Genomic DNA, 26,881 nt, shown 5'->3' with positions numbered 1-26,881 from the left:
TACAGGATCAATATTTGCAAGAGGATTAATATAGATTAGTTTAACATGCAAATAACCCTACTGAAGTTTTTAGGGAGGTTTTTTCCTCAGTATGGACCCAAATTCCACCTCTCAGCCAAAAGAACGGGAACTAAAATTAATATAAGGTAAAAAGCTCAAACCCTAACAAAAATAAAGAACGCAAAGAACGCAACCGCAGTATAAGAAAGGAATTACCCTTGGTTCAAACGAATTCATCGCCTGTTCGAAAATGGGTCCGCCATTCCCTTCAATAATATACACTACTGACCATTAAAATTGCTACACCACGAAGATGACGTGCTACAGACGCGAAATTTAACCGACAGGAAGAATACGCTGTGATATGCAAATGATTAGCTACTCAGAGTATTCACACAAGTTTGGCGCCGGTGGCGACACTTACAACGTACTGACATGAGGAAAGTTTCCAACCGATTTCTCAGACAAAAACAGCAGTTGACCGGCAGTCACTACTCTTGATGAACTGTGGTATCGTGTTGAAGCTGCATGGGCAGCTGTACCTGTCTGTACAGGCCAGAGGTGGTTGTTCTGGGTACTGACTTCTCAGGATCTATGCACCCAAATTGCGTGAAAATGTAATCACATGTCAGTTCTTGTATAATATATTTGTCCAATGAATACCCGTTTATCATCTGCATTTTTTCTTGGTATAGCAATTTTAATGGCCAGTAGTGTATCAGTGACACCTGACGAGGAATGACTGCTAGTTAGACACACGCTTGGTGCATGTAGTATCAGTGAGCCTGCAGTCTGTGTGTTGAATGGGGAAGGTGCCAGACCTATTTCAGTTTGACCGAGGCCACGTGGTGATGTGCAGGAGTCTCTGTAGGAGCATTTCGTAAATTGCACGACTTGTATGCTTTTCGAGCAGTTCTGTGGGGAGTGTCTTCAATACGTGTCGAAACCAAGATGAAACCACGTCCAGACGTTGTCGGGTTGGGCTGCCACCCCTCATTACAGATGTCGGCTGTCGTAGGCTGGGCGGACTGGTAAAACAGAACAATCGGCGAACTGTGACGGAACTAACATCAGACTTTCATGCTGGGCAGAGTACAGTGCAGCGACCACTTCCATCGATGGCCGTCCGCAGACGGCGACCCATGCATGTGCCAATGTTAACAACACAACGTAGACAACTACGACTGAAATGGGCTCGTGACCATCGGCACTGTTCGTTAGCACAGTGGCAGAGCTTTGCATGGCCTGATGAACCCCGATACCTCCTTCAAATGGTTCAAGGAGCACTATGTGACTTAACTTCTGAGGTCATCAGTCACCTAGAACTTAGAACTAATTAAGCCTAACTAAGGACATCACACACATCCATGCCCGAGGCAGGATTCGAACCTGCGACCGTAGCGGTCGCTCGATTCCAGACTGTAGCGCCTAGAACCGCACGGCCACTGCGGCCGGCATACCTCCTTCATCATGTCGACAGGAGGGCGCGAATTCGTCGTCTTCCAGGGGAACAGCTCCCTGACGCCTGTACTGCTGGGCAGAGACAAGTTGGTGGCCATTCCATAATACTCTCGGGAACATTAACATGGGCATCCATGATTCCAATGGTGCTCGTGCAAGGCACCATGGTGGCCAAGAAGTATCGTAGACTGGTTCAATACTGTACTGTCTGCCATCGGGTTCCCTTATATGGCAGACAGCACCGCATAACAGCCATGCTATGAGGGAAACAAACCAATAGCCAAACAGGCGAAGACACCAGGAAACACGCCGAAGATTCCAGTCGATTAATAGGAACCTTTAGTTGCAGAGGTCGCCGCGACATATCCGGCCACGGATTTATAAACTGGGTTTCTACTGGCTCCAGCTCACTATATAGGCCCGGCCGGTCGAAGGCAGACCAGTCTTCGTCCGCTGCTAATGGCAACCGCTATAGCGGAGTCTCCGAGAAGATATAACCGAAGCCGCTGTACTGCACCGCCGATCGAAGTACCAGCCGACCGAGAGGAACCACATCTCCGGCTAGATCGACGGACGCCTACATCTATTGTACAGCCAGCTATTGTATTGTAGAAGAAGTTACGTTCAATAAACTGTTGGAGAATACAACAAATACCATGTACACCCCTTCATGACGTCAGTGACATTTTTCAACAAGACAATGCGCCATGTCACAAGACGAGGAGTGTGATGGAGTGGTTTGCGGAATACAGTGGCGAGTTATAATTGATGTGCTGTCCCCCAGCTCACCAGATCTCAACCCAATGGAACACATCTGGGATATGACTGAATGTGGCGTCAGATTGCATATCGCACCCCCCCCCCCCCCCATTTTCCCGAAAATTACGGGAATTAGGTGACTTGTGTGTGCAGATGTGTGTCAACTCCCTCCAGAGACCTACCAAGGCATCATTGCTTCCATGTCACGACGCGTTGCCGCTTTTATCCGTGCTAATGTGGACACACTGGCTATTAAGTATATGCTCATAATGTTCTGCCTGATCAGTGTACAAGCGTACAGTTATACATAGCTTTTTATAATATGTATGGATACCATTGTATGTATTGTATTGTATGTTAACCGGGGACCTATAAATGACGGAGAGGCTTCGTCCCCGCCGCAACCGCAGTGGTCCACAGCCCCACGACGACTACCGCAGACCACTTCCCCCCTCCGCCACCCCACACCGAACCCAGAGTTATGGTGCGATTCGGCCCCTGGTGGATCCCCCAGGGAACGTCTCACACCAGACGAGTGTAACCCCTATGTTTCCGTGGTAGAGTAATGGTGGTGTAAGCGTACGCGGAGAACTTGTTTGCGCAGCAATCGCGGAATAAGGGGAACCAGCCCGCATTCTCCGAGGCAGATGGAAAACCGCCTAAAAACTATCCACAGACTGGCCGGTTCACCGGACTTCAACACCAATCCTCCGGGTGGATTCGTGCCGGGACCAGGCGCTACTTCCTGCCCAGAAAGTCGTGCGTTATACCGCACGGCCAACCGGGCGGGCCATGGATACCATATTAGATGAAATTTTCGCACATTGCGAATTTCTAACTCGTCATCTTCCAGCGAAGGCGCCGCGATTCGGTTGATACCTCGAAAGGTTTCGCCGCTGAAATTCACCGAGAAAACCTGCATTCCCAAAGAACTTACTTACAAATAAAGACTCACCTGTTTTGCTGATGAATTCTCCTCGTGTTTTCAGCCGAGTGGTGGCGTCGTCTTGTGGCAACGTTTCAATGAGTTTCGTACCCATCATCTTCTGGCGAAGTGTGTCAACTCCCTCCCATCTTTGCCAGAAGATGATGGGTACGAAACTCATTGAAACGTTGCCACAAGACGACGCCAACACTCGGCTGATAACCCGAGAATAATTCATCAGTGGAATACGCCAAGAAAGACTGCAATCGCATGTATCTCACCTGTTTTGTTCAAGTGCCGCTGGAGAAAATTCCATTTTTGGCGCCCGGCGCATTTTCTGCCTAGGCGTATGGCTTTTGTGATGTGCCGAAGGGTGCGCAGTAATTTGGAGAGGACAGGACGCCTCTGATCGTCCGAGGTCAGCGTTTCCACGTTCCACTCCGTGATGTTAGACCTTTAAAAACAAAACGCAATCAGCTGGTGTAACAAATGAAATCCTGAAATTTGATTGTAAGAGGGGATGTGATACGCCGGAGCCAGTTGCTTTCTCCGTTCGATTCAACCGTATCGATTGTTTCCCTCTGGCGTTGCTTATCTTTGCCATTTTGGCCGGTGGTGGTGCTGGTGGGGTGGCGGGCAGACTGGGTTTTGCCTTCGGAACGGCCGGTAAGTGTCGCTGCTCAGAGAGTGAAACTAGTGTTTGCGTGGAGTTAGCTGGATTTGACCGGTGTATGTGGCTCGGAATGCGGAAGCGGACCTGTTATTGCAAGTTCTTGAGGCGTGACTGGGTCATGGTCTTCTACACAGGACGCTGAGCAATGTGTTATTCCTTTTGGCTATTGGGGTTGAATTATATACCATGCAGCTGTCTATTGAAGAAGTAGACATTCAAGCTTTCTAGTTTTACAATCAGACTTACCCGTGTTTTCACTAGCTTCTTTCTTATGAGAGTCAATATTGTATTGGAACTGCGACGTACTGGTGTAATAATATTATGCTTTGTCTCATCGTTGCCCTTTTAAAACTAGCCTGTTTGTGCTGGGGCAGTTTTACGTATTTTGAAATTTGAAGTCTACGGATAATACTCTTAACCATTTTTAATTTGCCTTTGTCTTGATGTGATCTCTCTTTGCAGAATTTTATCTTAATATATTCTGGGGGCTGTTAACATTGTTTCTTTTCACTGTGGCTGTGTGTTTGTGCTATTCTGTTTCAGCACTGCAGCGGCCACCTAGTCCATGTCTAAATCGATGCCTGGAGTACGACGCCTTGGCCGACCAATACCAGAGGGAACGGGAGGTTCTTTTGGCCGCGGGGAAAATGGCAACCGATACGGCGGCCACTCAGTTCTTCGGGTTGCAGTGAGTGGGGATCTTGCATTCAGTTGTTTCATCTGCATTGGCCATTAAAATTGCTACACCACGAAGATGACGTGCTACAGACGCGAAATTTAACCGGCAGGAGAAGATGCTGTGATATGCAAATGATTAGCTTTTCAGAGTATTCACACAAGGTTGGTGCCGGTGGCGACACCTATAACGTGCTGCCGTGAGAAAAGTTTCCAACCGACTTCTCATACACAAACAGCAGTTGACCGGCGTTGCCTGGTGAAACGTTGTTGTGATGTCTCGTGTAAGGAGGAGAAATGCGTACCATCACGTTTCCGACTTTGACAAAGGTCGGATTGTAGACTATCGCGATTGCGGTTTATCGTACCGCGACATTGCTGCTCGCGTTGGTCAAGATCCAATATGGAATTGGTAGGTTCAGGAGGGTAATACGGAACGCCGTGCTGCATCCCAACGGCCTAGTATCACTAGCAGTCGAGATGACAGGCATCTTATCCGCATGGCTGTAACGGATCGTGCAGCCACGTCTCGATCCCTGAGTCAACAGATGGGGACGTTGGCAAAAAACAACCATCTTCACGAAAGTTCGACGATGTTTGCAGCAGCCTGGACTATCAGCTCGGAGACCATTGCTGCGACTACCCTGGACGCTGCATCACAGACAGGAGCGCCTGCGATGGTGTACTTAACGACGAACCTGGGTGCACGAATGGCAAAACGTCATTTTTTCGAAAGAATCCAGGTTCTGTTTACGGAATCATGATGGTCGCATCCGTGTTTGGCGACATCGCGGTGAACGCACATTGGAAGCGTGTATTCGTCATCGCCATACTGGCGTATCACCCGGCGTGATGGTATAGGGTGCCATTGGTTACACGTCTCGCTCACCTCTTGTTCGCATTGACGGCACTTTGAACAGTGGACGTTACATTTCAGATGTGTTACGACCCGTGGCTCTACCCTTCATTCGATCCTGTGAAACCCTACATTTCAGCAGGATAATGCACGACCGCATGTTGCATGTCCTGTAAGGGCCTTTCTGGATACAGAAAATGTTCGACTGCTGCCCTGGCCAGCACATTCTCCAGATCTCTCACCAATTGAAAACGGTTGGTCAATGGAGGCCTAGCAACTGGCTCGTCAGAAAACGTCAGTCACTACTCTTGATGAACTGTGGTACCGTGTTGAAACTGCATGGGCAGCTGTACCTGTACACGCCATCCAAACTCTGTTTGACTCAATGTCCAGACGTATCAAGGCCGTTATTACGGCCAGAGGTGGTTGTTCTGGGTACTGATTTCTCAGGATCTATGCAACCAAATTGCGTGAAAAAGTAATCACATGTCAGTTTTAATATAATATATTGGTCCTATGTATGCCCGTTTATCATCTGCATTTCTTCTTGGTGTAGCAATTTTAATGGCCAGTAGTGTATTTACCTTCAAAACCATAAAGGAAGGAGACTAGTTTTCTGAATTATACCTTATGTGCAGCGGGAGTTGAACCTATGTACATGTTAAAGATAAATACTTGATGGGAATCGGAAATCGGAAATTATGTGAATTGTCCTATTGCTATTGCCCAGGTGACCTATTTAAAAGTAACTTACTTCACCTTTATTATTCAAGTGCCCTTTGTCAAATGAAACTGATTTTACCTTTTATTATTGAAGTTGTTACAGTTAGTATAGAAGTTATGAGATGTTCTTGTTTGCAAGTAATTCAATCAGAATGGTTTTGCGTAATATATTTTTTTTCTTGTGTATCCTGTTCAAAAGAAACTTATTTCACCTTTATTTTTCAAGTGTCCTCGTTAAATGAAACTGATTTTACCTTTTATTATTGAAGAGCTTACAGTTAGTAGAGAAGTTATAAGAAATTCTTGTTTGCACCTAATTCAATTAGAAAGGTATTGTGTAATGTATTTTCTGACCTGTGAATATGATACACTTGTACAAAATTTTTGTGTAAATACTGTGCCCTTTGGGTTAAACTGTTGATCAGTAATATCTTGCAAACCCTCTGTACTTATTATTTCACTTGTCACCGGTTTGCACGTAAACACGACGTTGCAGCACGCTTAAAAGTGATGCCTCCGGATTGTTAGTGTGAAACTCTCAACGCTTTGAAAATAAAACATTCTTCATCTTTACGCTTCACGTCCACATATTTGCAGCCCTCTGACGCTAGAGGCCTCACAACTGTAGGGTGTGAGACGGCGGTGTGTGACGTAACTTTAACAGTGCGTGAGAAACAGAGTGCTGTAATCGTGTTTCGAATTCTAAGAGATCGCCCAGACACAGGGCAACCTCTCCTGACAGACCACACATGAACGCTGAAGCGATCCAGCGCCTCGAGTTCGCTCTCGTCGATCATCCTCCATATAGTCCGGACTTTGCGCCATCCTACGAGGCGTGTTTTTTATGTAAATACCGTTTTGAAATTAAAAAAAGACGTGCTAAGATATCTCAATAATTTTATTTCTACATGAAAGCCTGTACCTTAATCTACCTTTCTACATAATTTCCGTCAATATTGAGGGACTTCTCATAACGTTGTACCAGTTTTTGAATACCCTCCTCATAGAAGTCTCCCCCCGACTTGTTAAGCACTGCATCACCACTGTTTTGACTTCGTCATCGTCGTGAAGAAGCTGACCGCCCAGGTGTTTCTTCAAGTGCTGGAACAGATGGTAGTCACTGGGCGCAAGATCGGGGCTGTACGGAGGATGATCTAGAGTTTCCCATCGAAAAGATGTGATCTTTGGTCTGATTCGCCAGGTGAGGACGGGCATTGTCTTGCAGCAAAACGATGCCCTTGCTCAACTTCCATGGACTGTTGCTTTGTTTCTGGTGTGACGTAGGCCACCCACGTTCCATCGCCCGTAGCAATTTGGCTTAAGAAATCATCACCGTCGTTGTGGTACCGCTCAAGGAAAGTCAATGCACTGTCTAAACGTTTGGTTTTGTGCACATCCGTCAACATTTTCGGTACGCAACTTGCGTACAATTTTCGGCAATTGAAGTGCTCGGTCACAGTGCTATACGAAACACTACGAGAAACATTAGGAAAGTCATTCCGCAACGACGAAATCGTAGGCCTAAAGCGCCTGTTTTCTCTCACCTTATCGTCCACTTCCTGCACTAAACTTTCATTAACGACCGAAGGACGCCCACTCTGTTGTTCATCATGCACATTTGTGCGGCCATCTTTAAATGCTCTCACCCACTTTCTTACCATTCCATCACTCGTAATGTTTTCTCCGTAAACTGCACAGATATCACGATGAATATCGATCGCTTTTAGCACTAAGAAATCTTATAACAGCCCGTACTTCACAGTCGGCGGGACTCACGATTATCGGAGGCATCTTAAACACTCAGTGCACAACGTAAACAAGGAAGAATCAGACTGTAATGGCGTCAGTGCGTAGATGAAGGTACAGGCTTTGACGTAAAAATAAAATTATTGAGATATCTTAGAACGTCTTTTTTTTAAATTTCAAAACGGTACTTACTTAAAAAACACGCCTCGTATATTCATCTGTTTCAAAAAGTTGAAGAACACTTTCGCGGACTTCACTTTGTGGTGATTAAGGCGCGACGGTAACACCAAACTGGTCTCTCGTGGAGAGAAATGTGCTCGTTCCCAAGGCGAGTACGTAATAAAAAAAGCACTCCGTCTTCAGGCCACGGGTGGCCTACAGGGACCATCCGACCGCCATGTCATCCTCAGTGAAAGATGTGGATAGGAGGGATGTGGGGTCAGCACACTGCTCTCCCCGTCATTAGGGTGGTATTCTTGACCGAAGCCGCTACTATTCGGTCGAGTAGCTCATCAGTTGGCATCAGGAGGCTGAGTGCACCCCGAAAAATGGCAACAGCGCATGGCGGCCTGGATGGTCACCCATCCAAGAGCCGACCACGCCCGACACCGCTTAACTTCGGGAATCTCACGGGAACCGGTGTATACACTGCGGCAAGGCCATTGCCAAGGCGAGTACGTAGAGAAAGAAATATACAGACATGAAGAATAAAGATGTAGAATGTTACTAAATTTTCTTTTATTCAAAAACCTGCAAGAATTTTCACATAAAAAATTTGGAGACACTGTTTTTCAGCACATCCCAGTATTTTGTGGAACAGAATTGTTAAAGCTAAACCCAACTTATCCTTTCACAAATTTTAATGTTTTCCTTTTACAGGTGCCCAGGTCATAAGAGATGACTGAGAGTGAGCTCCTCCAGCGTAGCCGGCCAGAGTGGCCGAGAAGTTCTAGGCGCTACAGTCTGGAACCGCGCGACCGCTACGGTCGCAGGTTCGAATCCTGCCTCGGGCATGGATGTTTGTGATGTCCTTATATTAGTTAGGTTTAAGTAGTCCTAAGTTCTAGGGGACTGATGACCAGAGCAATTAAGTCCCATAGTGCTCAGAGCCATCTGAACCATCATCCTCCAGCGTAAATTAAGGGTGGTATGCGGGTCTGCTGACACATTTCCGAAAACTGACTGGTCTCTGTTGAAATACAGGGTGTCCGAAAAGTCTTTCCCTGATTACATAAATTCAGGCTAGAAGTAAGAAACAAATATGAAACTTGTGTCGAATTGTTTACAACTATCAAAGTTTTTTTTTCTATTTTAGGATCGCAGCACGTAGGTAGTGGATGAGGGGAAGTGCCCAAGAAGCCATGTTAACCAATCAGGAGAAGCAAAGTGCACAAAGCACTGGTCCGTAACAGGCCCGTCACAGGAGAAGCGGGTGCAGTTGGTGTGTTAGCTGCTGTTGCCATGAACCCACACATGAGTACACGGGACATTGCGAGAGCCGGTGGACTGAGTCAAAGTAGTGTCATGCGCATACTGCATCGTCACCGCTTTCACCCGTTTCATGTGTCGCTACATCAGCAATTACATGGTGATGACTTTAATCATCGAGTGCAATTCTGTCAATGGGCATTAACAGAGAATGCGTTGCAGTTCTACCTGTTTAACGATGAAGCGGGTTTCACAAACCACTGGGCAGTGAATCTACGGAACATGCATCACTGGTCCGTGGACAATCCTCGCTGGCTCAGACAGGTAGAGCGACAGCGACCGTGAACTGTAAATGTATGGTGCGGAATCATCGGCGACCACCTCATTGGTCCTCACTTCATTGCAGGGGCCTAAACAGCTGCAACATACATTGCGTTTCTACAGAATGATCTGCCAACGTTGCTCGAAAATGTCCCACTGGAAACGCGTCGACGTATGTGATATCAGCATGATGGTGCATCTGAACATTCCGCAATTAACACTAGGCTGAACCTTGACAAGATGTTCGACGGGCGTTTCATAGGACGTGGAGGACGCATAAATTGGCCAGCCCGTTCTCCTGATCTTACACCTCTGGACTTCTTTCTGTGGGGTACGTTAAAGGAGAATGCGTACCGTGATGTGCCTACAACCCCAGAGGATATGAAACAACGTACTGTGGCAGCCTGCGGCGACATTACACCAGATGTACTGCGGCGTGTACGACATTCATTACGCCAGAGATTGCAATTGTGTGCAGCAAATGATGGCCACCACATTGAACATCTATTGGCCTGACATGTCGAGACACACTCTATTCCACTCTGTAATTGAAAACGGAAACCCCGTGTGTACGTGTACCTCACCTCTCATGGCAATGTACATGTGCGTCAGTGAAAAAGACCAATAAGAAGGTGTTAGCATGTGCACGTAATGTGCTGTTCCAGTCTCTTCTGTACCTAAGGTCCATCACCGTTCCCTTTGGATCCCTACGTAATCCGGTGCTCTCCGATACCCGCGATCGAACAACGGAGGAGTGGTACTCAAGCGTTAACTTTAGGTTACAATATCTCCGGATGTTATTAACATTTTACAATGCAACAAACGGCACTGATTACGTATTTGTTTATATGTTCAGATGTGCTAACAAAACTAACGCAGTTCCATTTAAAAAAACGTAGGTTTGTGTTAAAAAACATACTTCCGTGCATTTTTTTATGGTTTGTATTAACCAATTACACTAGCCCCTCTCCTCACGTTCGGTCTGTGGAATCGATTCGTCAGTATTTGATGTGGTTTACGAAATATATCCAGCGGTAATGTTAGGTGACTCACCCTGTATATATATACCTCGTTCAAACTCAGCGAGGTGTTGATAACGGTGCCTTTGTCACCCTAAAGGCAGGATTCACTAACGTCAACTCACCATATATATATATATATATATATATATATATATATATATATATATATATATATGGCACAACTGTGACGCTGGAGGCAGTAGAGTTAGTTAAGATCTTAGAAATTAAATACCAATACTTGTAAGAATTAGCTGCCCATTGTAATTAGAGTATATCTGTAGCTCACAATCAACTAAATTGTAATCAGCTGCAGCTAATATCTAACAAACTCACAAATTAGGACCCACTAATCATATAAGGAAGTGAGTGATGCTGTATAGTTATCTTTGATGATTAACAGTCGTTAACGGGCGACCTCCAGGGAACCTGCCGCGTTTCATTTGTATAAGACTTGCACAGGAAAGTGGGGCTCATTCTGAGTTGACACCACTTAAGCCGCAAATGACGGTATTTTTGGGGTCAGTGGAATTTACGATACGGAGCGCCTGGCTCTGAGCTGCCCTTGAAGTAACTAATCTGTAAGTGTTCGTTGTGTCACTGTCATGACAAAGGCTACTGAGATTGTCGCCCCGGATGCAGTACGTTGCGCCAGAGCCATACACCGAACACGATGGTCTTCCCTCTCGGTAGTGCCACGTCACCTTCTCGAGTCCGGTCCTCTTGCAACCGTACATTCTCGTGATCACAGCTGCCAGCAGCCATGTACAGTGGCTACGTTCCTGCCAAGTCTTTCTGCAAAATCCTGAAGGAACATCCAGCTTCTCATATCCCTATTAAACAACCTCGTTCAAACTCAGTGAGGTGTTGATAACAGGCCTTAGTCACCCTAAAGGCAGGCTTCACTAACGTCAAGTCACCATGATGTGTCTCAGATGTAACTAACGCTTCTAGTGTGATAAAAGAAAAAAAATAAGTTAAATATATTTCAATTTTTTTCAATTTTAGTCTGATAATTATGTATATATTGTGTTTCATACTAGAATGTCGTGTTCCCAGTTTGGCACAGCTTTGACACAGGAAACACGAAAGCTGACGAAGACGTCTGTCATCTGGTCGGCTCCTGATCGTTGTCAGAAGGAGGCTAGTTTTCGATTACGCAAAGGCTTCTATTATTCGGAAAAGGACAAGCCGGATATACTTACGTAATCAGCGTGGTGTCACCGCCAGACACCACACTTGCTAGGTGGTAGCCTTTAAATCGGCCGCGGTCCGTTAGTATACGTCGGACACGCCTGTCGCCAGTATCAGTGATTGCAGACCGAGCGCCGCCACACGGCAGGTCTAGTGTAGAGAGACTCCCTAGCACTCGCCCCAGTTGTACAGCCGACTTTGCTAGCGATGGTTCACTGTTTACATCCGCTCTCATTTACAGAGACGACAGTTTAGCATAGCCTTCAGCTACGTCATTTGTTACGACCTAGCAAGGCGCCATATTCAGTTATTATAATCTGAACAGATAATATTGTGAATCATGTACCGTCAAGAGCGACGTTCATCATTAATGGAGTAAAGTTAAGTATGAAACTAATTACGTCCGCTTTCTGAATTCTCATTCCTTGTCATGTTCCAGACCTCCCGTCAGTATGGTTCTTCCCTCCTCACGCCCGCCTGCGTGAGTTAAATCGGCGTGCATTTCGGCCTCTAGTAACACGGTGTTGGCTCTCCTGCCAACCCAACAATCAGTATGAATTTTATAATTACCTAAGGGACCTTTAACAATGAATAATAAAAAAATTTGCATTTGCAAATGATATCATTAATAAATGGGGCAGCTATGAGTTGTATAGAAGACAAGGAGCGGCCTTCTGTCTACGACCAGGATGCCACAGTATTCCCTGCTGTAGTAAAGGCTGTTTTACGTTTATAAAAATAACATGACGTGGAGGTAGAAAAAAAATAAAGGAAAAGAATAGAATAAGAAATCTGGTAAACACTAAATATATTCAAATAACCCTCACACGCAATTAGGGCTTATTTATAAACAGTATAACTTACATAAGTAATTTTCTAACTGTATGGTGCGATCAGATTTCAGCCTGTCCTGCGTTAGCTTCTTGGTTCACGTTTTTTGTCACAAATTACAGTCATTACTTTTCTCCTTCCTTCGAGACAATTCTTGCACCAATCAACACCTTCATAACAATAACGTGCCGGTTTACAGTATCGAACATAAATTACTTGAATTTTATTAATTAATAATGTTGTCTGCATGCTGGCAAGACCGCTCACTTTTATGGCTTAAAGACGACCTTCTTTACGCTTTCACATTACAAGCAGAAGTACGATAAAATCTGAAGCTCTATAAATGTTTTTACAGCCATCTTTTATTTAGATCAAAGCGGAACGTTCAGCTTCTGTTAAATGTTTATTTGACTGCGCAAACGATTTATTAGCGTCCGCGCTAGATGCGCATCTTTACAGTTACGTAAACTATATAAAACGTCTTTCAAAGAATAGGTATCGTCTCATAAGTTGATAATTTAATATACAGATAGGTGAATGCCTTTCCAAGGGTACTCACAGCTTTCACACGACGGAAATCCCAATAATATTACTCGCTGACGACAGTATGTATCTAAAGTAAACTGATGTGCATCCTCAAAATGGCGCTAGTGGGACCACTCTTACGCGACTGGCGCGGAATTTGGATTGACGTGGTTTTTCAGATGTACAAACACGTCTACCATCTTTCGTGTACAACGCACCGCTCTTCTGGCTTTTGCGTTTATTCCGTCACTGTACTTGCATAACATTTACATAATACAGATCCATATAAAATGTGGTATGACCATAGCACGGAAGTACATTCAGCTGGCTAGATTACACTCTGCTCACCGCGCGGAGTGGCCGCGCGGTTTGAGGCGCCATGTCACGGACTGAGCGACCCGTCCCGCCGGAGGTTCGAGTCCTCCCTCGGGCATGGGTGTGTGTGTTGTTCTTAGCATAAGTTAGTTTAAGTAGTGTGTTAGTCTAGTGACCGATGACGTCAGCAGTTTGGTCCCTTAGGAATTCACATAGATTTGAACACTCTGCTGAATGTACAAGTTCTGTATTATGATTGTATGCCTTTTTCATATGCATCCTTATTGCGTTGATGTCAAGTAAGAATATTAGTGGAATTATGCTGTAAATAACACCTCAAATGCCAGCAGTGGTTTGAGAATCAACGTTAAAGTTCGAAATTAGTCACTACCAAGAAATAGCACGCAATGGTAACAAACCCCTGAATAAATAATAATCTTTTGTATTTTCAAAGAAACTAATGTCCACTAAGGTACAAAAACTAATATTGAAAAATGCATAACGCCCTGCTGTCTGTAATAATGTTTCATTTTTCTACCGGTTTCGGTTTTGAGCCATCATCAAAGGCAAGGCAGCTGGACAGCATACAAAAGTGGACAATGTGAGAATGCCAAACGGAAGACGAAGAAAAGAAAAAACCTAAAATCGATCAAAATACCCACGAAAATTGTCACAAATGTATTAGATGTCATACATGGTTTAACAGAAGTTACCACAGAAACCATAATTTCCAAGATAATATAAAATCAAAAATTGTAACAAGACAAAAATATGATGGCACATTGACACAAGTACAGCAATACAAATCAAAGAAATTCTAGGTCAAAGATGACAGTCTTGATAAAACCTAACACGTTGCCATTAAATAATTATGTGACAATAGGCTAATAAAACTTGATTGAGATTACATAAAAACGCCAATAAAATAAAATGTAAATTAACAGATGAATGTAAGATTATAAAATGTCTTACAATTCATTCAGAAAAGGTAAACATGTAAAATGCAGACTACAGATTCATACAAGAAGTAAGATTAACAAAAACTAGCGAAAAACAGGCAGGGTGCACGACACAACGCATCAGAGTAACATGCAGTAAGAGAAGAAATATTATCAAAGATTACAGTACGATTAAGAGCCATTAGTAATAGGCTATAACAGAATTTAATTTAATACCATACGAAATATTATTAGAGAAGTTTATACTATCAACTATGGGAGTAGGACATACAAATCTCAGAGTAAGATCAAAGCACGTTGGGATATAATGATGACAGGCTCTGGGACGCAAGTAGTTCACTGATGTGGTACGATGAAGACGTTGTTAATATGTAAAAGCTTAAATAATAAACTACTGTACGTGGTAGATAAATTTAATCTCTTTCACAACGTCAACTATTCAGATTTCTCATAATACCAGGCGCGTCTGAAAAGTTCGGTGAGGGGTCTCAAAAAACAAAGGAAACAAGAGTTACAAATAAAATACGTTTACAGTCTTCATAGTAAGCAACACTGGTTACATCACACTCCTGACAACGCCTGTAGAACTGTTGAAAACTGTCAGCAAACACTTCTTGTGGACTCGATCGAAGCACAGTGGTCCCGTCTTGTTGGATATCCGCAGGCTCAACTTTCTCGCTCAACGCAATGTGACCGTTCTTCAATACGTACTTATTCTCCAGATTTGGCGACATTCGACTTCTTCCTAGCAGTACTGGACACCGGAAGATCCTGAGAAAGATCCCAGCAGAAGGGTCGAAACATTGATCCTTTTAAAAGTATGACGCGGCCTAATAACCCAGAACATTATAAGTTCAGTGACAACGTCCACGAAAGCCTGCAGACTTACATTATGCCTGCTGACTTACATATGACTTCTTTTGTTTCCTCGCTTTAACTTAATGCTGAATGGCTTACGCTTCACAGGCATTTCGGGTATACAACAAGGCGTGAGCACGCTACTTCGGGAGATTCCATAAGAAGCGTTTACTGACAATTTTCAACAGCTTCACAAACGATGTCAGAGGTGTGTTGCACCTACTGATGACTACTCTGAAGCTATTCTGTTCGTAACTAACGTTTCATTAATTTTCGGAGACCATGCACCGACCTTTTCAGACGCATCTTGTACTATTACTTGAAGGGAGTAACAGAACATAAAGATGATGGGTGCAAATACTAGAGAAACTGAAGTAATAATTTCGTTGCGCGAGAATAACGGTGCATATCTTTGAGGCCACTTATGAAACTTTTAATAACATCTAAATCTACTTGTTCGTCCATACTCTGCAAACCACTGATAAGCACATGGCAGAGGGTACTTGCTCCACTACCACATATTGGGCTGTTCTCATGTTTCATTCTCGTCTATGCGAGCTGTCACTAGTCTAACTTCGCCTCTGCTATTGTTACGAGAGCCTTATCTAGGGGTCCTATTATACTGTCAGCATCTTCATCGCCAATAGTTTAAGGTCAATGAGTGATGCGATACTTTTCAGGATTTACTCCCATCTAAGCACAGTCCTGAAAATATTCAAACCTCATATCGCGCACATGCATTCTTTCACCAATGACGCACCGATTGTCGTCCATTGCACACACGAGAATCTATCTCAGTTCTGTCACGCGTAAAATAAGACCGAGCAGTTCGTAGTTTACTCAGTATTAATCACAGCCTTTCTGCGGTTCACACGATACGAAGAGCATAGTGACCGAACCGTGGGTAGTGTCACCCACGCCATCACAACAATCAGCGTTCTTCTCTCTTCGTCACTCCCTACCACTCGACTGTTGAATGTGGTGTGGACGAAAGAGACTCTGTTACGGTATAACAAAGGTATGTACAATGAAATATTTTTGTTCTTGATGCTTATACAGGGTGGACCATTGATAGTGACCGGGCCAAATATCTCACGAAGTAAGCGTCAAACAAAAAACTACAAAGAACGAAACTCCTCTAGCTTGAAGGGGGAAACTGGATGGCGCTATGACTGGCCCGATAGATGTCGCTGCCATAGGTCAAACGGATATCAGCTGTGTTTCTTTTAAAAATAGGAACTCCCAGTTTTAATTACATATTTTTGTAGTACGTAAAGAAATAGGAATGTTTTAGTTGGACCACTTTTTTCGCTTTGTGATAGACGGCGCTGTAATAGTCACAAATCCATAAGTATGTGGTATCACGTAACATTCCAACACAACGGACGGTATTTGCTTCGTGATACATTAGCCGTGTTAAAATCGACCGTTTACCTATTGCGGAAAAGGTCGATATCGTGTTGATGTATGGCTATTGTCATCAAAATGCCTAACGGGCGTGTGCTATGTGTGCTGCTCGGTATCCTGGACGACATCATCCAAGTGTCCGGACCGTTCGCCGGATAGTTAAGCTATTTAAAGAAAAAGGAAGTGTTCAGCATCATGTGAAACGTCAGCCACGACCTGCAACAAATGATGATGCCCAAGCAGGTGTTTTAGCTGGTGTCGCGGCCAATCCACACATCAGTAGAAGAGAAATTGCGCGAAAATCGGGAATCTCAAAAACGTCGGTGTTGAGAATGCTACATCAACACCGATTGCACCCGTACCATGTTTCTATTCACCAGGAATTGCATGGCGACGACTTTTAACGTCGTGTACAGTTCTGCCACTGGGCACAAGAAAAATTACAGGACGATGACAGATTTTTTGCACGTGTTCTATTTAGCGACGAAGCGTCATTTAGCAACAGCGGTAACGTAAACCGGCATAATTTGCACTATTGGGCAACCGGAAAGTTCACGATGGCTGCGATAAGTGGAACATCACCGACCTTGGCGGGTTAATGTATGGTGCGGCATTATTGGAGGAAGGATAATTGGCCCCAATTTTATCGATTTATTTATTTATTTATTTATTATTCCGTGGGGCCACATTTAGGAGAAGTCTCCATGGTCATGGAACGAGTCAATACATGAAATTATAACACGATTGTAGAAACAGATAAAATGAAATATAAGAAACATATTCAGGCGACAAGTCGTTAGTTTAAATAAAGAAAATCAAGAATGTAACACTGGAATTTGCTTAATTTTTTAGCTCTTCCAGGAGCTCCTCGACTGAATAGAAGGAGTGAGCCATGAGGAAACTCTTCAGTTTAGACTTAAAAGTGTTTGGGCTACTGCTAAGATTTTTGAGTTCTTGTGGTAGCTTATTGAAAATGGATGTAGCAGAATACTGCACTCCCTTCTGCACAAGAGTCAAGGAAGTGCATTCCACATGTAGATTTGATTTCTGCCTAGTATTAACTGAGTGAAAGCTGCTAACTCTTGGGAATAAGCTAATATTGCTAACAATAAACGACATTAAAGAAAATACATACTGTGAGGGCAATGTCAAAATTCGCAGACTATTGATTAGGGGTCGACAAGAGGTCTTCGAACTTACACCATACATAGCTCGAACAGCCCGTTTTTGAGCCAAAAATAACCTTTTTGAATCAGAAGAATTATTCCAAAAAATAATACCATATGACATAAGCGTATGAAAATATGCGAAGTATACTACTTTTCGTGTTGAAATGTCACTTATTTCAGATACTGTTCTAATGGTAAATAAAGCGGCATTTAGTTTCTGAACAAGATCCTGAACATGGGCTTTCCACAACAGCTTACTATCTATCCGTACGCCTAGGAACTTGAACTGTTCCGTCTCGCTTATAACATGCCCATTCTGTCTGATTAAAATGTCAGTTCTTGTTGAATTGTGGGTTAGAAACTGTAAAAACTGAGTCTTACTGTGATTTAGCATCAAATTATTTTCCACAAGCCACGAACTTATATCATGAACTACATTATTTGATAATGTTTCAATATTACACACAAGATCCTTCACTACCAAGGTGGTGTCATCAGCAAACATAAATATTTTTGAATCACCTGTAATACTAGAAGGCATATCATTTACATAAATAAGAAACTGCAGTGGCCCCTGCACCGACCCTTGGGGAACGCCCCATTTAACAGTGCCCCATTGGGACTGAACATCATTACCACTCTCAATATTGCGGAGGATTACCTTCTGTTTTCCGTTCTTAAAGTAGGAGGCGAACCAATTGTAAGCTACTCCCCTTACTCCATAATGTTCCAACTTCTGCAGTAATATTTTGTGGTCAACACAGTCAAAAGCCTTCGCTAAATCAAAGAAAACACCTAACGTTCGCAACCTTTTATTTAATCCGTCCAAAACCTCACAGAGAAAAGAGACTATAGCATTTTCAGTTGTTAAGCCATTTCTAAAATCAAACTGTACATTTGACAGCAAATTATGTGAATTTAAATTCTGCAGTAACCTTGTATATACAACCCTCTCGATAACTTTAGCAACCACCGATGGCATAGAAATAGGTCTATAATTGTCAACATTATCCCTGTCTCCCTTTTTATAAAGTGGCTTCACTACCGAGTACTTTAATCGGTCAGGAAACCGACCACTCCTAAAGGAAAAGTTACAGATATGGCTAAGTACTGAGCTAACATACGTGGAACAATACTTCAGTATTCTGCTAGATACCCCGTCATATCCATGAGAGTTCTTGGTCTTTAGTGATTTAATTATTAACTCAATCTCCCTCTTGTCAGTATCATGGAGGAGCATTTCAGGTAACAGTCTCGGAACACTTTTTTCTAAGAGCGCTATATGATTCCCTGTTGGGACTAGGTTTCTATTTAGTTCACCTGCTATATTCAGAAAGTGATTATTAAGTACTGTACATATATGCGACTTATCAGTAACACGGACATCCCCACTACGCACTGATTCTATATTCTCGACCTGTCTCTGCAGACCAGCCACTTCCTTTACGACTGACCACATGGTTTTAATTTTATCCTGAGACTTAGCTATTCTATCTGCATACCACATACTTTTTGCCTTCCTAATAACTTTTTTAAGCACCTTACAATACTGTTTGTAATGGGCTGCAATGTATGCTTATTTCTACGTAATGTTCTATTGATGTTACTACAAGATGTTTCACCGCATGACAGAATGGCGATGTACTTCCAACATGATGGATGTCCGGAACATAGCTCGAGTGCGGTTGAAGCGGTATTGAATAGCATATTTCATGACAGGTGGATTGGACGTCGAAGCATGGCCTGCACGTTCAACGGATCTGACGCCCCCGGATTTCTGTCCGTGGGATAAGTTGAAGGATATTTGCTATCGTGATCCACCGACAACGCCTGACAACATGCGTCAGCGCATTGTCAATGCATGTCGTTACACGTATTGCCAAATGCATTGAGGTTGACGGACATCATTTTGAGCATTTATTGCATTAATGTGGTATTTACAGGTAATCACGCTGTAACAGCCTGCGTTCTCAGAAATGATAAGTTCACAAAGGTACATGTATCACATGGGAATAACCGAAATAAAATGTTCAAACGTACCTACGCTCTGTATTTTACTTTAAAAACCTACCTGTTAGCAACTGTTCGTCTAAAATTGTGACCGATATATTTGTGTCTATTACAACGCCATCTATCACAATGCGAGAAAAGTGGTCCAACTAAAACATTCATATTTCTTTACGTAGTACACAAATATATAATGAAAAATAGGGGTTCCGTTTGACCTATGGCAGCGCCATGTAGCGGGCCAACCATAACGCCATCTGGTTTCCTCCTTCCAGCTAGACGAGTTTCGTTCTTTGTAGCTTTTTCGGTTGTCGCTTATTTCGTGAGATATTTGGCGCCGTCATGATCAATGGACCACCCTGTATACTGATGCAGTCTGAAGCGACCAATGGAAACTTGTACTAAGTCAGGGATTCAAACCGGGGTCTCCTGCTGACTAGGCAGATGCGCTGGCCACTACGCCACCCTGGCATAACGACTTTGGAACCTTAGCGCATCTGCCTCCTTCCCATTCACGCCTCAGCCCACTTGGTATTCACTCTAAACTCAAACAGCATTGCAGAGGCTCTCGAACTCTATTAGAGTAACACCTCCACATCAAACGATTCGTGGCTCCGGATTGAAGAGCAATGGATGTGAAAGGGTCGTGGTCCCCTTTCATTATCATTTTATTTGCTTTCCAGTGATACAGAACTCTCCGGCATGCGCGCGAGTGATTGAATGTGGGTGTGTTTCATTTTGCTATACGGTAATTTAGTCTGCTGCAGAGAATCAAAGGTAGTCGTACAGAATGGTAAACCTTGTACACTATTGGCCATTAAAAATTGCTACACCACGAAGATGACGTGCTACAGACGCGAAATTCAACCAACAGGATGAAGATGCTGTGCTATGCAAATGATTATCTTTTCAGAGCATTCACACAAAGTTGGCGCCGGTGGCGACGCCTACATCGTGCTGACATGAGTGAAGTTTACAACCGATTTCTCATACACAAACAGCAGTTGACCGGCGTTGCCTGGTGAAACGTTGTTGTGATGCCTCGTGTAAGGAGGAGAAATGCGTACTATCACGTTTCCGACTTTGATAAAGGTCGGATTGTAGCCTATCGCGATTGCGGTTTATCGTATCGAGACACTGCTGCTCGCGCTGGTCGAGATCCAATGACTGTTAGCGGAATATAGAATCGGTGGGTTCAGGAGGGTAATACGGAACGCCGTGCTAGATTCCAACGGCCTCGCATCACTAGCAGTCGAGATGACAGCCATCTTATCGGCGTGGCTGTAACGGATCGTGCAGCCACGTCTCGATCCCTGAGTGAAGAGATGGGGACGTTTGGAAGACAACAACCATCTGCACGAACAGTTCGACGACGTATGTAGCAGCATGGACTATCAGCTCGGAGACCGTGCCTGCGGTTACCCTTGACACTGCATCACCGACAGGAGCGCTTGCGATGATGTACTTAACGACGAACCTAGGTGCACGAATGGCAAAACGTCATTTTTTCGGATGAATCCAGGTTCTGTTTACAGCATCGTGATGGTCGCATCCGTGTTTGGTGACATCGCGGTGAACGAACATTGGAAGCGTGTATTCGTCATCGCCATACTGGCGTGATGGTATTGGGTGCATTGGTTACACGTCTCGGTCACCTCTTGTTCGCATTGACAGTACTTTGAACAGTGGACGTTACATTTCAACTGTGCTACGACCCGTGGCTCTACCCTTCATTCGATCCCTACGAAACTCTACATTTCAGCAGGATAATGCACGACCGCCTGTTGCGGGTCCTGTACGGGCCTTTCGACTGCTGCCCTGGCCAGCACATTCTCCAGATTTCTCACCAATTGAAAACGGTTGGTCAATGGTGACCGAGCAACTGGCTCCTCACAATACGCCAGTCACTACTCTTGATGAACTGTGGTACCGTGTTGAATCTGCATGGATAGCTGTACCTGTACACAGCATCCAAGCTCTGTCTGTCTCAATGCCCAGGCGTATCAAGGCCGTTATTACGGCCAGAGGTGGTTGTTCTGGATACTGATTTCTCAGGATCTATACACGCAAATTGCGTGAAAATGTAATCACATGTCAGTTCTAGTATATTTGTCCAATGAATACCTGTTTATCATCTGCATTTCTTCTTGGTGTAGCAATTTATTGCCCAGTAGTGTAGTTTTCAGGTAGGCAAAGAGGTTTGCCCCTTTGTGTGAATGTTACCGGTGTTAGGTTGGTGGCGGAAGCCTCATCTCTGGGTTTTCCTGGCCACGGGGTCGCGTGGGAGACGTTAGAGTGTGTGGACAGTCAGTCTGCTTCCAGCTCGCCGAGGGTCTGCAGCTGAAGTCTCTTCGAAGAAGGGTGAGCTGACTTAACCGCGTGGCCCTTTGTCTCATAGCAAGAGGGGAGACTTTAGATTTTGGTCTCACGTTTCATCTTATAAAGATTGATTTGCTGGGTCCCAGCAAGGAATGCAAGTCTTTTGCAGACTTTCAGTTTGATTCCTAGACTTGACTTTGATCCGTAAGAAGAACATAGCACAAAGGTGTTGCATACGTTGAAGCCCCCACGGTTCAGTCTGAATGTTTGTGTGCCTGCAACTGCGTGTGTATGCATTCTAATCTTTTCAGAATCTTGGAAATTTTTGCTTCTTTGTGAATTTTCTTTGTCTAATTACTTTATGCCCGGTGGAAACCATCCACATGGGTTACTATTGGAGTTTGTTGGTCCTCTGCCATTATTCTTTGTCTGTTCAAATGTGTCGTGTGTAAGATGTTAATTGTTCGCGACTGCATGGTTTGATGTTACTAAAATATGGCGTCTGTACGTAGAAATTGTGTCTCCACGAACCACGTGGGCACACGAGTCTGTTGTGAAACGCATAGCGTTTCACAAGCATTTGTACTTAGTTACCAGGCAACAGCAGTCTATAGAAGCATTACATTAATGTTTTAGGGAATAAATAATTTTGCCTCCAATCTTATCCAGTGTACCGATGCTACGTCTCAGTTAACTACGCCATTTACCGTGTTGTTTTCCTTGTTAGCCCATCTATAGTGTTGCCATGTGCACAGGTCCAATAATTAGTGTCCTTTTCTTATTTAAAACAAATGCTTTGGAATAGATCTTGTTTTCAGCAATGTTGCTGCAAGGTGCACATATGCACAGTGTTCGTGCTCTCTTTACATTATTCAATATTTGATTGACCAGAACACTGCGTGGATCATATTAACAATTACATTCCATTCTTATCACTTACTTCACAATGAATGTACTTTTGTGAGTTTTCTTATAAATAAATTAAGTAATTATCCAACTCAGCGCAACCTCTTATTTGTTGTGTGGCTAGCGTTGGTGGCGACCAAATCTTTTACACTGATTTCAATGTCTGATAGCATTTTCTTATTAAAAGTGCGCGTGGCTCTTTCAGCCATTGGGATACATTCAAAGTGCGCTTCACGCTACTTACACATTCTACGGAAGGCGTTCTACCTCCTACATGTTAATGACGAATATGCTGCCATGTACCCTACGGTCGCCTAAAGAGATCGATAACCCCTTAGACACTGAAGCATTACGGGGTTGCATACGTGCAAGGCGTAGCCTCCCCGGCCAGCGTCGAACAAGGACGACAGGCGGCAAAAAAATCGTCGCCAGAGGTCCTCCGAGCCAGGGACCTATTTTCTCGGGAATGTCACGTGTGCGGAACTTGATCTTCTGTGTCCCAGGTATATAGCCCGGCGCAAGCCAACAAGTCGGCAGTCGGCTGCACCGGAGCTCTGGGCCAGTTACTGCGCCGGTTCTTAGCAGCCCATCAGTCAGAGCCCGGTCGGAAGCCGTCACAGTGGGACCAACGACTTTCCATCGACACCGCAAGACGTACCTGTCGGCCAACAATGCCGAACGCTCAGCTCTGTCTTTAGCGACTATCAGTGACACAGTCTTCATGTCTCTCTACGTTTATGCAATGTTCCAGGCCTGTATCAGAAGTTGTAATAGTTTTTTGTTGAAGAGAATTTTTCCTTGGTTATTACATTTCTCTACTGTGGTCCGAATAAACACCTGTTCTTGATTACCTCATTTTTATTATTGAGCCCTTTCTTTGGGGCGACGTCGTTGTTTTCCCGGGTAGTGTGAGTGGGCGAGTTTGGTACTCAGGAGGAGCCAGGTCCGTGCAGTGTCAGAACACGCTGGGGCCGCTGGCGGAACGCATGGACATTTCACAATATATATAAATGACCTAGTAGATAGTGTCGAAAGTTCCATGCGGCTTTTTGCGGATGATGCTGTAGTATACAGACAAGTTGCAGCATTAGAAAATTGCAGTGAAATGCAGGAAGATCTGCAGCGGATAGGTACTTGGTGCAGGGAGTGGCAACTGACCATTAACATAGACAAATGTAATGTATTGCGAATACATAGAAAGAAGGATCCTTTATTTTATGATTATATGATAGCGGAACAAACACTGGTAGCCGTTACTTCTGTAAAATATCTGGGAGTATGCGTGCGGAACGATTTGAAGTGGAATGATCATATAAAATTAATTGTTTGTAAGGCGGGTGCCAGGTTTAGATTCATTGGGAGAGTCCTTTGAAAATGAAGTCCATCAACAAAGGAGGTGGCTTACAAAACATTCGTTCGACCTATACTTGAGTATTGCTCATCAGTGTGGGATCCATACCAGGTCGGGTTGACAGAGGAGATAGACAAGATCCAAAGAAGAGCGGCGCGTTTCGTCACAGGGTTATTTGGTGAGCGTGATAGCGTTACGGAGATGTTTAGCAAACTCAAGTGGCAGACTCTTCAAGAGTGGCGCTCTGCATCGCGGTGTAGCTTGCTGTCCAGGTTTCGAGAGGGTGCGTTTCTGGATGAGGTATCGAATATATTGCTTCCCCCTACTTATACCTCCCGAGGAGACCACGAATGTAAAATTAGAGAGATTCGAGCGCGCACGGAGGCTTTCCGGCAGTCGTTCTTCTTCAGAAACGCTTTCCTTGCCATTGCCAGTCTACGTTTTATATCCTCTCTACTTCGACCAGTATCAGTTATTTTGCTCCCCAAATAGCAAAACTCCTTTACTACTTTAAGTGTCTCATTTCCTAATCTAATTCCCTCAGCATCACCCGACTTAATTCGACTACATTCCGTTATCCTCGTTTTGCTTTTGTTGATGTTCATTTTATATCCCCCTTTCAAGACACTGTCCATTCCGTTCAACTGCTCTTCCAAGTCCTTTGCTGTCTCTGACAGAATTACAATGTCATCGGCGAACCTCAAAGTTTTTATTTCTTCTCCGTGGATTTTAATGCCTACTCCGAACTTTTCTTTTGTTTCCTTTACTGCTTGCTCAATATACAGATTGAATAACATCGGGGAATGGCTAATACCCTGTCTCACTCCCTTCCCAACCACTGCTTCCCTTTCATGCCCCCGACTCATAACTGCGACCTGGCTTCTGTACAAATTGTAAATAGCCTTTCGCTCCCTGTATTTTACCCCTGCCACCCTTAGAATTTGAATGAGAGTATTCCAGTCAACATTGTCAAAAGCTTTCTCTAAGACTACAAATGCTAGAAACGTAGGTTTGTCTTTCCTTAATCTTTCTTCTAAGATAAGTCGTAAGGTCAGTATTGCCTCACGTGTTCCGACATTTCTACGGATTCCAAACCGATCTTCCCCGAGGTCGACATCTACCAGTTTTTCCATTCGTCTATAAAGAATTCACGTTAGCATTTTGCAGCTGTGACTTATTAAACTGATAGTTCGGTAATTTTCGCATCTGTCAACACCTGCTTTCTTTGGGATTGATATTATAATATTCTTCTGGATGTTTGAGGGTACTTCGCCTGTCTCATACATCCTGCTCACCAGATGGTAGAGTTTTGTCATGACTGGCTCTCCCAAGGCCGTCAGTAGTTCTAATGGAATGTTGTCTTGAGGTATAGGAAAAGTGAATGGCAGTGTAAGGACAAATGTAAGAAGAGTACAAGAGTAGTAGATGTAAGATTGGTGGTTGGGGCTTTCAGTGGCGTACGTACCCCGACGCAGAGCAGGAGTCTATGCAGTCGGCAGCGACGAAGCACGCGAGGTCCTTAGCGAGCTGGTTGTTGGCCGTGGTGTCAGTGAGGCCGGCGAGAGCAGCCAGGCCGTCGTCGCATTCCTCGTACCCGAGGCTCTGGCGTCCCAGCATCCAGCTCGTTATCAGGCGAAGCATGGCACGCTCCCCGATGGACCGATACTGGAGGGTCTTGTAGGCTATCAACACATCAGTGCGGCCTGCAAAACGTTGTAACGTATTACTATCTTTACGACGTTTCTCGTCGAGCCATATGCGTTACTTGCATTTCTAGCTGCTTTTTCACACAAATAATGATAAAAATTCAGAAATTCAGGGTCGCCACCAGCCCAAGCCCTTCCTAACCATTTACAAAATAAAACGGAGCTGGAAAATATTAGTGTAATTACTTTAATAATTTAATTACAAGTACGCAAATTTCTTCAAGCAGCCAGATAAATATCACTCCGTGTCGTGCAAGATGCAAATTCCAAAATGAGATTTTCACTCTGCAGCGGAGTGTGCGCTGATATGAAACTTCCTGGCAGCTTAAAACTGTGTGCCCGACCGAGACTCGAACTCACAGTTTTAACGTGCCAGGAAATTTCATATCGGCTCACACTCCGCTGCAGAGTGAAAATCTCATTCTGGAAACATCCCCCAGGCTGTGGCTAAGCCATGTCTCCGCAGTATCCTTTCTTTCAGGAGTGCTGGTTCTGCAAGATTCGCAGGAGAGCTGCTGTAAAGTTTGGAAGGTAGGAGACGAGGTACTGGCAGAAGTAAAGCTGTGAGGACCAGGCGTGAGTCGTGCTTCGGTAGCTCAGATGGATAGTCTGCCGCCGGCAGTGCTGCGAGACGGTCACACGCCAGAGCGGGCGAGGCGCGCACGGTGTGTTTGTGTTTACTTCGGCCGCTGTCAGTGCCGTTTTCCCTTCTAGACCACCATGGCACACAACTATCGGAAGAAGACAT

The 26,881-nt window shown here is 44.3% G+C and overlaps 1 protein-coding gene across 1 annotated transcript in view; it reads right to left on the bottom strand.

Moving 5' to 3' along the window:
• LOC124550730 overlaps positions 1-25,937 on the bottom strand; it is a 96,507-nt gene extending 70,570 nt beyond the window's left edge. Inside the window, exons 1-2 of the mRNA XM_047125451.1 lie at positions 25,893-25,937; positions 3,427-3,599 (exon numbers count right to left, since the gene is read on the bottom strand). The gene's annotated coding sequence lies outside the window, so the exon portion shown is untranslated. The remainder of the gene's footprint in view (positions 1-3,426; positions 3,600-25,892) is intronic.
• Positions 25,938-26,881: the final 944 nt, after the last annotated feature.

Source organism: Schistocerca americana, chromosome 9 (genome assembly GCF_021461395.2).
Source record: "Schistocerca americana isolate TAMUIC-IGC-003095 chromosome 9, iqSchAmer2.1, whole genome shotgun sequence".
Classification (NCBI taxonomy): Eukaryota; Metazoa; Arthropoda; class Insecta; order Orthoptera; family Acrididae; genus Schistocerca; species Schistocerca americana.
This window is presented reverse-complemented; position numbering and strand designations above follow the sequence as displayed.